The sequence below is a fragment of the Canis lupus genome, chromosome 31 (assembly GCF_003254725.2).
Source record: "Canis lupus dingo isolate Sandy chromosome 31, ASM325472v2, whole genome shotgun sequence".
Lineage (NCBI taxonomy): Eukaryota > Metazoa > Chordata > Mammalia > Carnivora > Canidae > Canis > Canis lupus.
The window spans coordinates 27250368-27263396 of NC_064273.1; the positions used below are offsets into that span (position 1 = coordinate 27250368).

General features: G+C 46.0%; 1 protein-coding gene across 3 annotated transcripts in view; it reads left to right on the forward strand.

Annotated features, from left to right (window-relative positions):
• HUNK (hormonally up-regulated Neu-associated kinase) overlaps positions 1-13029 on the forward strand; it is a 106688-nt gene that overhangs the window by 25046 nt on the left and 68613 nt on the right. The gene's annotated exons all lie outside the window — the stretch shown is intronic.

Consider the following 13029-nt stretch of genomic DNA (forward strand, 5'->3'; position numbering starts at 1 on the left):
ACTCTATCCCAGAACCCCAGGATCATGCCCTGGGCCAAAGGCAGCTGCCCAACCACTGAGCCACCCAGGTGCCCAGCAACTCTTGTTCCAAAGAAGGTCACATTTTGAGGTACTGGGGGGTTAGGACTTCAACGTGAAATTTTACACAGTTGAACCCATACCAAGTAGTGAGTGCCAGCGTGTCCAACTTGGGTAAGTCACTGAAGCTTGCCAGGTCAGGGGGATAGATCTTCAGAGAAGATGGAGGTGGAAAGAAGGGGATGACTGTTCTGTCCACACTGTTTCCCTCCCGTCCCTGGGGACACAATCCTGGGTCTGCTGTTGATGCTGTGCCAGCTGCTCCTCTCCGTGGAGGCTTCAGGCTGCTGGCAAGAGTGACCCTCTGGCCCTGGGGGATGGGCAGTGGTCAATCCTGCTCTTCTGGTCGGGAGGGATTGTTAGGCCCTCTTGGTAGGAGCTTTTGAGATCTCAGAGATAAGGACCTAACATCAGTCACATCTGCATTTAACTAATGTTTAAACTTGTAGCTCACTTTTCTGTTTACACTCCACTTGCGCTATTGCTTCCTCTGTTAACCGAGTTCTAATCATCGACGTGATTGAACTACTTCCGTGACGCCAAGCACGTCTCATGAGGCAGTGAAATGATGTAGAGATTTGGGAATTATGCTTTTCTAGTGATCAATGTGGAGAGTAAGATAAGTTTTTGTTTCTCTTGGTTACATAGAATTTCCTGATTGAGCTGTTTACTTTAATCAACCGCCCCCTGGGTGGCCCAGCTCGGGCCCCAAACCAGATCACATGGCCCCTCTACAGGGCAAAAGCAGCTTTGCTGTGGGTTGGGAGTCAAATCCAGGCTGTACGATGACCCAGCTGGGCAACTTATGTGCAGATTTCTTAATCTGTGCAAACCAAGAGTTTTCCCTCCTGTATGAAGGAAAAACAATAGGATCCTCTTCATAGGGTTGTGGGAGTTTCAAGGGACAGTGTACGTAATATGTCTTGCAGAGTCTTGCTTGTCAAGTGCTTACTAAATGGGACTAGTCCCAAACTGAGATTTATATGGCTTGGGGACTGCGATCCATACGCGTGCCTTCTTACTTGTTTTCACACTATGCATTTGACAGAGAAACGGCAATTGTCCAAATAGCTCATTAATTTTATGCTTATAGATAACTGAACTATGTAGTTTAGATCACTAAATGGATCTCCAGTGGGTTTGATTATTTATTTAGCTTAAGTTATTCAGACAGTTGTCTATCTTGATTGATTGATTGATCTGGACCTTGGAGACCCAGACCTAATTACAACATGGATTTTTAATATTATTCCTACTATTAGCTAATCTTTTCTTTATATAATGAGAAAAATGTGTTCAGTATAATGAGATTATCACTATTGATCTATTTTAGAAAGCTATGGTAATAATCAAAGTGTCTAGCTTTTTGTTTGTTTTGTTTTTGTTGGAGGAGGAGAGGTGAGCTTTGCAACCAGTATATCTTGTCTCCTATAAAAGGCACTATTAAAACCTTTCCAGCCTGATTTTGACATAACAAAGCTTGATTAATTTTGATGGAAGAAGTAGATAACTGGCACTTGACCCAAATTTGCAGTGGGGACCCAGAAGCACAGGAAATCACAAACAGAATAATATCCCCAATCACAGGAACCCGACTGTGAAAAATAAGAAAAGATATCTCAGAATTTAAAATGTATTTTCAGAGTTAGCGATCACATACTTCTAAGTGGGAAACATCCTTTTGAAGTCGGTATAGTCTGCTCTCTTGAAATGATTCTTTTATTGGATTTGACTGTATAAATATTCATGTTGCTGTGTGTATATATTTTATATTGTTTCATTAGTTACTTTTTTTTTTTGCCATCGGAATAGAAAAAATGTTTGGGAGGTACTAAAAATAATGTTAAATTGAAAATAATTTTAATTCTTCTCCAAATAGATTTATTCTTCCCCCCCTCCCTAAATAACATTTATAGCAGGCAGTTGACTTAATGATGAATAACGTGTGTATATTTTACAAGAATTCTGAGCATTGGGGCACCTGGGTGGCTCAGTGGTTGAGCATCTGCCTTCAGCTCAGGTCATGATCCCAGGGTCCTGGGATCAAGTCCCAATTAGGCTCTCTGTGGGGAGCCTGCTTCTCCCTCTGCCTATGTCTCTGCCTCTCTGTGTGTGTCTTTCATGAATAAATAAATAAAATCTTAAAAAGAAAAGAAAAGGAATTCTGAGCATTGGTGTCCTGGATAAAATCAGAATGATTGTCCCAGTCCGGGAATTGCTAACACTGTGTCACCCTGGGCAAGTCCCAACACCTCTATTAAATACAGTTAACCCCGTCTTATTAATGGAAACAAAACATAACCCCCAATCTTTTCTTAAATGGTGACATTTTCAGTGGGATTGACTAAGAAAAATGGCGATTCACAAATGAAAGGGGTTTTAGAGAAAATAAGAGAAAGGTTTTAAGTAAACTCTTTCTAAAACACACTTGAATTGTATCTAATGGGATGAATGCAATTAAGTCATGACACCATTTAAGGAAACTCAATAGCAGCAGAAAGTACAGCCCCTTTGGGGCTGGGTGTGACTCTCTCAGTTGATACTTGGAGTTACTACAAGAGGCTTGAAGCCCTCTTTAAGGAGGATGGAGCCAAAAACCAGTTCTGTTTTTGCCTAGCACCATCTCGGGTCCCCTCATTCCTATAAGCTAAGCAATTAATCACAGTCCTCTAGTCAAGTATTCAAGTCATGACTATTCAGTACAAAGGATTTTTTTTTTATTTTATTTTATTTTTTTTTATGGTCGAAGATTGAAATTCTGGCAGATTTTTGACATGGATCTGCTTCAGGAAATCTTTTTGGTTCTACTTTTGCTGTTCCTTTCTGTCTCTGATTGCTTTTGCTTTGTTTTTGGCTAAACCTTAAATGGACAAATGCTAAAGAGTAGAAAGCATATATATCTGATGTTTCCCAAACTTCACATTATCACTAAAAGCAGCCAAAAAAGAAAAGCAAAGAAAAGGAGGAAAAAAAAAACAAAAACAAAAAACCCACCATTGCAAATGCAAATAAAAAGATGGTGGCCTCCTTTTCTAGAGATAAGCAGCAAGGGGATGTTCAAAGTTAAGATGTAAAATATACACTTATTTAGAAAAGTTAATGACTTAGAGTAGTATGTATATTGAAACTCATCAGGAGAGAAGACAGGTGACAGATAAAAGGAAATTGAAGCACTGTGATTATTGGAACTGAGTTGACTCAAATCACATTGCCTCTCACTTGGGAGCATTGGTGAGTATCTTCTAGATTAATTGTTTCCTTTCCTTCTTTTTTTTTTTAATTTTATTTATTTATTCATGATAGACACAGAGAGAGAGAGAGAAAGGCAGAGACACGGGCAGAAGGAGAAGCAGGCTCCATGCAGGGAGCCTGACGTGGGACTCGATCCCTAACTCGTTAGGCAGTTTAGGCAGGCGCTAAATGGCTGCGCCACCCAGGGATCCCATTGTTTTCTTTCTTTCTTTTCTTTCTTTCTTTCTTTCTTTCTTTCTTTCTTTCTTTCTTTCTTTCTTTCTTTCTTTCTTTCTTTCTATTTTTTAGGTCTTATTTTTTATTTTATTTTTTTAAAGATTTATTTACCTATTTTAGAGAAAGAGCAAACAAGCATGAGCAGGAGGGGCAGAGGGAGAGGGAGAATCTCAAGCAGTTTCTGTGCCGAGCATGGAACCTGACTGGGGCTCAGTCCCACAACCCTGAGATCATGACCTGAGCTTAAACCAAAAAATACTAAAATTTGTGAGAAGTTTTGGTGGATGTTCCGGGCTCAGTCATCTCCTCCCCAAATTTCATCTGTTGAAGTCCTCACCCCCCAGGAGCTCAGAATGTGGCTCTATTTGGTGTAGGGTCTTTAAAGAGGTAATTACTTTTAAATGAGGTCATTAGGATGGGCCCTCCCCCCAGTCTGCCTGGTGTCCTCCTAAGGGGAAACTAGGACACACACGGGGGCAGAGGGAAGACCATGTCATGCGCAGGTACAAGACAGCCATGTAGAAGCCGAGGAGCAAGGCCTCAGAGGAGACCGACCCTGGTGACCCTTGAATCTCAGACTTCCAGCCTCCAGCACTGTGAGAAAATAAATTCCTGTAGTTTAAGTGGTTGTTTCGACAGCCTTTTTGCAAATGAACACACGGGGAGATACTTATTAAAAATGATGGAAAGAACAGTCTGTATTTAAAGAAAGAAAGAAAAAAAAAGAATCAGGACCTCGAGAGCTCTGCTGGCAGGCCTTCTCCCTGCAGGCCCCCAGCCTGTGCACACGTGTGTGCAAACACGCACACACCTCCCACCGAGTCCCCTTGTTATCTGCTTGTGAATTCCTTGCCCTTCCTAAGGGCCGTTATCTGCTGTCAGTGGAAGCAGAGCATTCAGTATTCCCAGTGAGCGGAAGGGAGGCCGGGAGGATTTATGGTGTCGTTGCAGGAACACAAATTCTGCTTTCATACAGACTTGACATCATCAATGTACACGTATAAATCAGAGCAGGGCCGAAAAAAAGACCTAGCTTTCTCTTTCTGATGAGCACCGGCTCTGGGGCCGGCCCTGACATTTAGTGGGTGATTTAGGCGGAGGGGTGGGCAGCCTGGCGCGCTGGTGGCCCGGGGAGGCCATCTGCGGACGTTTATTGAGGACCTCATGTGAGAAAGGGTCACCAGCAGTCCCGGGGGCAGGAGAGGGAGGCCCGATAAGGATTTCTGTGCTCAGCTAATGCACAGCTAGTATTTCCACTCCCCCTTCCTGGAGCCGCCTCTCCCCCCCCAGCCCCACCCCGGGTCTTTGCCCTCCCCCCGCTCTTCCACCTGGAACAGCCCACCCCTCCAGGGTTCCGGGCCATAGCCCCCTCTCCCCCCTCCGCACTGCCTTTCCTTTTTGCCCCCATTAGCACTATCTGCAGAGATCAATCATACCCTCTCCCGCTGTGTTGTCACTGTGTTTGTTCAGTTGTAACTACAGCTAATGAATGGTTACTGTGTACCGAGCACTTTACGTAATGTCCCCTGGCCTCGTGATTACCCCCCTCAAGATGAACAATCTGAGGGTTCCTGGGTTTGGCTTTTTTCTGGTCCAGGATTTCTCAGTTCTGGGACTCCTACCTTGCGTTTATTCTAGAAGGTGTGAAGTAATAGGGAGACAAACCATGAGAGACTCTTAACTCTGGGAACCAAAGTGAGGGTCGCTGGAGGGGAGCTGGGTGAGGGGATGGGGTAACTGGGTGACGGGCACTGAAGGAGGGTATGTGATGGGACGAGCACTGGGTGTTCTACGCGACTGATGAATTATTGAACTCTACATCTGAAACTAATGATACACTCTGTTGGCTAATTGAATTGAAACTAAACAAATTTAAAAAGGTGTGATTTCATCCTCACTACAAATTTGTGTGATGGGTAATCTCCTATGCAGTTTGTAGATGAGACAATGGGGCATTTCTTCATTCATTCATTCATTCATTCATTCAGACTTTTTCGTGTCCGGGACTCAGAGGGTAAGTGACTTGGTCAGACCCATGGAGCCAGGACAGTGCTGTCCAACACACCGGCCCCTCGCCCCGTGTGGCTATTGAACCCTGCAAACGTACCTGGTCCAAACTGAGATGTGCTCTAAGTGTGAAATACATGTCAGACTTCAGAAAGTATGAAAAAAAATGTAAAATATCTCATTAACAATCACAATAATTCCCAAGATCACTTTGTTCTCTACAGTGAAGAGTCTGTTTTTTGGTTTGTCTCTTTTTTTCTCTTTGTTCGTTTGTTTGGTTTCTTAAATTCCATATGAGTAAGATCATATGGTATTTGTCTTTCTCTGACTGACTTATTCCACTTAACATTACACTCCCTACATTCATCCAGGTCTTTGCAAATGGCAAGATTTCATTTTTTTTTTATGGCTGAATAACATTCACATATGTAATAACATCACATCTTCTTTATCCATTCATCTATCAAGAGACATTTGGGCTGCTTCCCATAATTTGGCTACTGTAAATAACACTGCAATAAACAGGGTGCATACATCCTTTTGAATTAGTGTTTTCGTGGAATTGCTGGATCATGTGGCAGCTCTGTTTTTAACTTTTTGAGGACCCTCCATACTGTTTTCCATAGTGGCTGCTACCAGTTTGCATTTCCACCAACACTGTACATAGGTTCCTTTTTCTCCACATCCTCACCAACACTTGTTGTTTCTTGTTTTTTTGATTTTAGCCATTCTGACAGGTGTGTGGTGCTATCTCATTGTGGTTTTGATTTGCGTTGCCCTGATGATGAGTAATGTTGAGCATCTTCTCATGTATCTGCTGGCCATCCAGATGTCTTCTTTGGAGAAATGTCTGTTCATGTCTTCTGCCCATATTCTAATTGGATTATTTGTCTTTATTTGTTTTTTTTTGTTGTTGTTGTTGTTGTTTTTCCTGGCATTGAGTTGCATCGGTTCTTTCTGTACTTGGGATACTAACCCTTTATCGGGTATGTCGTTTGCAAATATCTTCTCCCATTCAGTATGGAGAAGTCTTTCAGTTTTGCTGGTTATTTCCTTGCTGTGCGGAAGATTGTATTTTGATATAGTCCTAATAGTTTATTTTTGCTTTGGTTTCCTTTGCCGCAGGAGACCTATCTAGAAAAATGTTGCTATGGCTGAGGTCAGAGAAATTACTGCCTGTGCTCTCTTCTAGGACTCTTACGGTTTTTAGGTCTCACATTTAGGTCCTTAGTCCATTTTGAGTTTATTTTTGTGTACAGTGTAGTTAAGTGGTCTAGTTTCATTCTTTGGCATGTAGCTGTCCAGTCTTCTCAGCACCATTTGTTGAAGAGACTGACAGACACTTCAGTTTTGCAAGATGAAAAGTGTTCTAGGGACACCTGGGTGGCTCAGTGGTTAAATGTCTGTCTTTGGCTCAGGTCATGATTCTGGGGTCCTGGGATCGAGTTCCACATCAGACTCCCCATAGGGAGCCCGCTTCTCCCACTGCCTGTGTCTCTAACTCTCTCTCTGTGTCTCTCATGAATAAATAAATAAAATCTTAAAAAAAAGAGTGTTCTGGAAATGGAGGGTGGTGATGGCCACACAACAAATGTGAACATACTTAATAGTGGTTTATTTGATGGTAAGTGTCTTATCAAAAGACATCATAAAAAAGAACAACTAAGACCCTAAGGACCATATGTTTCACTGTGACTATTATGTGAAAATATCTGACCAAAAGCATCTGGGAGCTGGGTCACTGAAAGTTGGTAAGCTGGAAGCTATTCAGAATAAAATATCCCCCACCAAAAAAAAAAAAAAAAAAAGCAGAGGAGGAGGTAAGGGGGGCTGGTTGCCAGATCAAGGAGGATTTTTAAATTTCTCATTAAAGAATCAAGTTTATTTTATTAATTTTTTAAAAGATTTATTTATTCATTCATGAGAGACACAGAGAGAGAGGCAGAGACATAGGCAGAAGGAGAAGCAGGATCCTGGCATGGACCCTGATGCAGGACTCAATCCCAGATCCCAGGATCATGCCCTGAGCCAAAGGCAGCTGCCCAACCGCTGATCCACCCAGGTGTCCCAGAATCGAGTTTATTTTAAAGGATGATCATAACCATCCTTAGAAGGAAAATGTCTAATGCCTCAATGTGAAGACAGGAGAAGTGGGGGAAGACCTGAAGGAGTGCAGGGAATCCCTAAGAAGGCTGGCCAGGACAATAGACACGGCAAGGAAGGAACCTTCTGGTGACTGGTTGCCAGGAGGGGAGGGGGGGAAAAGAGTCAGCTGCCCAGGCACCAGGTGGGGATGATGGTGGCCTCCATGGCAAGAGCACAGAGAATGGTGACAATTATGATTCTGTGAGGCTGGCCAGGGAGGGTTGGGGTTTCGGCTGTCCACGTGGCCAGCGGGGAAGCTGCTCTTCTCAGCAGTTTGACAGTCATGGATGGCCAGGGGAAGTCATGCCTAACCAATGCATTTTGTTTTGGATTCATCAATTTTTTTGCTTTCAGGTGATGTAATTCGAGGCTTCCTGTCCCTTGTCACCAAGTGATATTCTGGGTAATGAAAAACGGGGCCAAAGTGAAAGAGAAATGGAGCAAGAAGGGGCTGCTGAGGGATCAGAGTTGAGGGGTATATGAGACAACTGGACACTGAGTTTTTTAACCTACGTATTTATGGATTCAATATATTTGGCGCTTCAGGAGCCAAGCATGGTGGGGAATAACATGCCTAATTCTACGCAGTGTAAAAACAACAACAAAAACTTGTCATCTGTGGCCAAGCTGGGCCTTTGGCTCTTTTCCAGAACCAAAGAGAAATGATTTTGGCACTCCCTGTTTTAATTCATACTTCACCTCCCCTTAAGATTCCCGAATTGTGGAGAAGTCTGCGCACTGGAATTTGGGATTACTTTTATCCTGCAGATAATAAATAGCATTTTGATGACAACGAGGTGTGCATATTCTAAGGAGACAGGCCTCAATAAAGGATTCCAGTTGCATTGCTATTGCCTTTATGTGCAGCCCCACCGGTGCACCTTGCCATCTGCAAATTCTCCAGTTTGCATTTTTCCTTCTTGCCAGAACCACTTTCTGGTTTCCCACCAGCAGGACGTTTCTAGGGTGTCAGGACGTTGATTTGCTTTCTGAACCGGAGCCGGAGTCTGGGCACAGAGAATCCCAGTGACAGTGGTTCCAGATCTCCAGGGGAGAGGCGTGCCTCTCGAGCCGACTTTTTTTTCCTTCAACCAGAGTTGAGCTCTTTGCCTTTCCCCAGCACTGGGTTCTGCTATCGTTGCCAAATCAGCCCTAATGAGCTCTGTTGTTTAAATTGGGGAAAGAAACTTTTTTCCCCTCATTTACAAGAACACAGATTTTAGCGTGCAGCAGCGGGAGGGTGGCCGGCAGGGAGCCAGGGGTCAGAAGCTGTCGCGCTCCGCTGCAGAAATAGCAGCAATTAATGGACCCCTATAAAAGACAGCGATGTGTGCTTGCTGTCTAGCATCGTCTCTCTGTGAGTTGGAGCAACCTTGAAATTAATTATAAAGCCAGCACAGGATATTTTCTGCTTTCTGTTAAATAAGTATCCGGCACACAGGCGCACGTTCCACTCGGATGCATCTACACATATCGTTTCTTGGGAAGAAGGCGTGAAACCAGTTTATTTTCAGAATTCCCCACTGGGTCATGCTAATCACCACCGTTTCCAGCCCTTTTGCATCATCTCAGGCTCAGGCTGGAGCCTGGAGCCTCAGAGCCCCTGGGCTCTTGTCATTTTCTTCACGGCTGTAGGGACAGTCCCTCCAGCTCACCCCTGCCCCATGCATTTCGTCCCGCATGGTCACCCAGACCTTATTGTTAGAATGAGATTTAGTATTCTAGGCTACTATTACTAAACACTTTTGAAAAGGTTCTGCATTAGTCTGCTAGAGCCACCACGACAAAGTGCCACAGCCAGTTGCCTTAAGCCACAGACATTTATCTTCTTATAGCTTTGGAGGCTGGAGTTCCAAGATCAAGGTGTCAGCAGGTGTGGGTTCTCCAGAGGCCTCTCTGCTTGGCTTGCAGATGGCTGCTGCTTTTTCTCTGTGCTCGTGAACCCCTGGTGTCTCTTCCTCTCCTTGTAAGGATACCTGTCCTATTGGATGAGGGGACACCCCTGTTTTCTGGTTTATGTGTAATTACCTCTTTAAAGGCCTGGTCTCCATATAGTCACATGAAGGGTTAGGTCTCCAACATGTGAATTGGACAGGGAGACACAATTGAGCCTATAACAGATTCTGATACAGTTAATAGAATCTTTTTCTTCCAACTATACTGCTATTCATTCATTCATTCATTCATTCATTCATTCATTCATTCATCATTCATTCATCATTCGAGAAATCCTAGAGTGCTGTATATGTGCCAGAGACTGTTCTGGATGCTGAGAGCACATCAGTGAAGGAGACAGAGGACTGTGCCTTCCCTTCCAGAGCATCCGAGGGTCAGGCAGGTTGTACCCTCACTCAGTGAGCTGTGTAGGCTTTAAGAAGTGACTGGCACTAAGTGGGGAGAACAGGTTGGAGTAAGGGGGTTGTATTAAGTGCCAGGCGGCTGTGGCTGTAAACAGGTGGATCCGGGAAGCCCCTCTGAGAAGTGACATTTCAGCAAAGTCTCGGAGGTGAGGGAGTAAGTCTGTGGCTCCCGCCCCCAGGTGGGAATATACCTGTCACATCTGAGGAACAGTAAGGAGGCACTGGGTGGTGACCTGAGGGAATGAGAGGGAGACCAGAGCGAGATGGAGTCAGGGGGCGAGCTGGCTGCATGATGGGGACCTGTGGGCACCGTGAGCACTTTGACTCTTCCTCTGGGAGAAATGGGGGTTGGTTCTTGTTTTTGGAGAGCTTTTGTGACCCCCCAACCCCCATCAGTTCTCAAGAAGATGACAGTTGGGATCAGACAAGTTTGGGAGGAAGAAAGGCTACCCAGCAGATGGACAGTCCAGAGTCAGGTGTCATGGTGACAGGGACTTAGGGTGGCACAAGGGAGTGGCTGCGGAAGAGTGACAGTTCTTCTGTGCTGGAATGTCAGGGTCTCAGACACATGCTTTAGCACCAGTCATGGCGCTTCTCCAGGGCTCTTCACCCTGGTGACTTCTCCCATACTCAGCCAGATGCTTAGGAAGCAAGAGATGGCTTTATGCAGGAGGATGGCGGATGGTTCCAGTTCACGTGTGATGAGCAGGGGACATCAGCCCACTGCCTTTAGCTTGGCAGCGATTCCAAATTTCTTTCTCTCTCTGACTCACCCAGAGAGGGCCACCAGAGGTACACTTTGTTCAGGGTCCTCTGATCTGCTTTTGTCAGCATTTAGCCTAGGTTGTATGGCTTCTGTCCAGGCTGAAGTGGCATTCCCAGGACATATAGGTGATGGCGGTAGCCATCCGTCCTACCCCCTTCCCTCCTCCTTTCCTTAACTGGCACATGCATCGGCTGTGTCATGGCTCTGGTACATGTTTATTGAGCATCTCTGTCTCTGAGGCTGTGCCAGGCACTGGGCACGCAAGGGCAAGCCACCATTTGAAGTGACAGTGGGGCTAGGGCCATGAAGGGGCTTCTAGAAGAGGGTTCTGGAGAAAGGTGAGAGGGGCCCAGCCGGCCGATCCTGGAGTCTGCAAAGGGGGTCTGGAGGTGGGAGAATGTTGTGCTGGGAGGGAAGGACAGCAAAACACAGGGCGGAGGGACACCTGGGTGGCTCAGTGGTTGAGCATCTGCCTTTGGCTTAGGGCATGATCCCAGGGTCTTGGGATCAAGTCCCACATCAGGCTTCCCACAGGGAGCCTGCTTTTCCCTCTGCCTATGTCTCTGCCTCTCTCTGTGTGTCTCTCATAAAAAAAAAAAAAATCTTAAAAAAAAAACACAGGATGGCATAAGGGATTGGGAGTGGCATGGTGGGGGCAGAGGACATGGGAGCAGCTGGAATTAGGCGGGTCTGGGAAGCCTCTCACAGAAGGTGACATTTCTCCAAGAGGGAGAGTCTGTGTCTCTGCATCATAATCACACACGAGCTGAAACACGTCAAGGCATGTGTGAACCACAACTTAGTGGGAAACTAAAAAGTGGGAAGCATCCCATTTTGCAACTAATGGTCCAAGGGAAGGATTTTGGTCTGCCTGTCTTGTAGCTGAGGATGGGGAGGGCTTGAGTGGTTAGACCTACCCAAGGCAGGAGCAGAGGTGACCAAGAAACCACCATACTGCTGCCTTCTCAGAGGTTTTAAGTGAAGGTGTCCGAGACTGATAAGTGTATGTGGCGGGTGTGACAGCTGGGGAAGTGTGGGTGACCTGAGGCAGCCTGGGGTGGAGAAGTAAGCTGTCCTCTGAGGTCAGAAGGAGTGGGACCTGGCCAGGGAAGAGAGCTCTGTGGGAGGGAATTCCAGGCAGAGGTGGGGTGGGGGGAGCGGGCAGTGCAGAGGGGATGGTGGAGACATCCACAGGCAGTCAGAGCTCAGAAAAGAGGCATGAGCAGACGGGTCGCAGAAGTGAAGGAGCTGGAAGGAGAGGTCAGTGGGTGGCATGGTGGCCCATCGTCTTGTAAGGAGGGAAGAGGCCTGGGGCAGAAGCTTGAGGAGGCTGAGCTGTGGGGAGAAGCACAGTCTGCTCTGACCCCTTGGCTGGGTGGTCCGAGGGCCCCAGACCTGCCCGTGAGGACAACAGGGAGCAGTGGGCATGGAAGCCTGGGAGCCAGGCTTCCTGGCTCCGTGTCTACTCATTCTTCTCGCACAAAACATGCAGCTCCTGACAGCGAACACTTCCTGAGGGCTTCCAGGAATGCTCCTGGTGCTGAACACCCTCCTGGGTGGCCTCGTGTATTTCTCCCAACGTCCCTAGGAGGTAGGCGCTATTATCCCTCCTTGCTTTTTTTTTTTTTTTTTTTTTTTTGAAAGTAAGGAAACTAAGGCTAAGAGAGGCCACCAAGTGGCAGGGACAGGCTCTGGAGTCAAGGCTCCAGGGCTTGGAGCCTGCAGGCCCAAGTGCCAGAGTGTGGAAAACAGGTGAGATCAGGAAAGAAACTGAGGTCTGGCTCCAGCCCTGGGTGAAGGGACACGAGCCCTTGGCTCTTATATTTTCATTCTTCTGCAGGATGAGGGAGTCCATAGAATTGTATGATGCTTAGATGATCTAGTGGTCTGCTTGGGTGACCATAACCACAGACCACAGACTGGGGGCTTCAGCAACAGACACTTATTTTCTAACAGCTCTGGAGGCTGGATGTCCTAAGATCAGGGGCCAGGAGAGATGGTTTCCAGTGAGGCCTCTTTTCTTGTTTGTAGGTGGCCATTCTCTTGCTGTGTCCTCATGTGGTCTTTCCTCTATGCATGCACAGAGGCAGAGGGGGCCAAGCGGGGGAGGAGGGAGGAACAGAGAGAGAGAGAAAGAGAGAAATCTATGTATCTCTCTCTCTCTCTCTCTTTTAATATGAATTACCTCTGGAGATAGCCACTTTG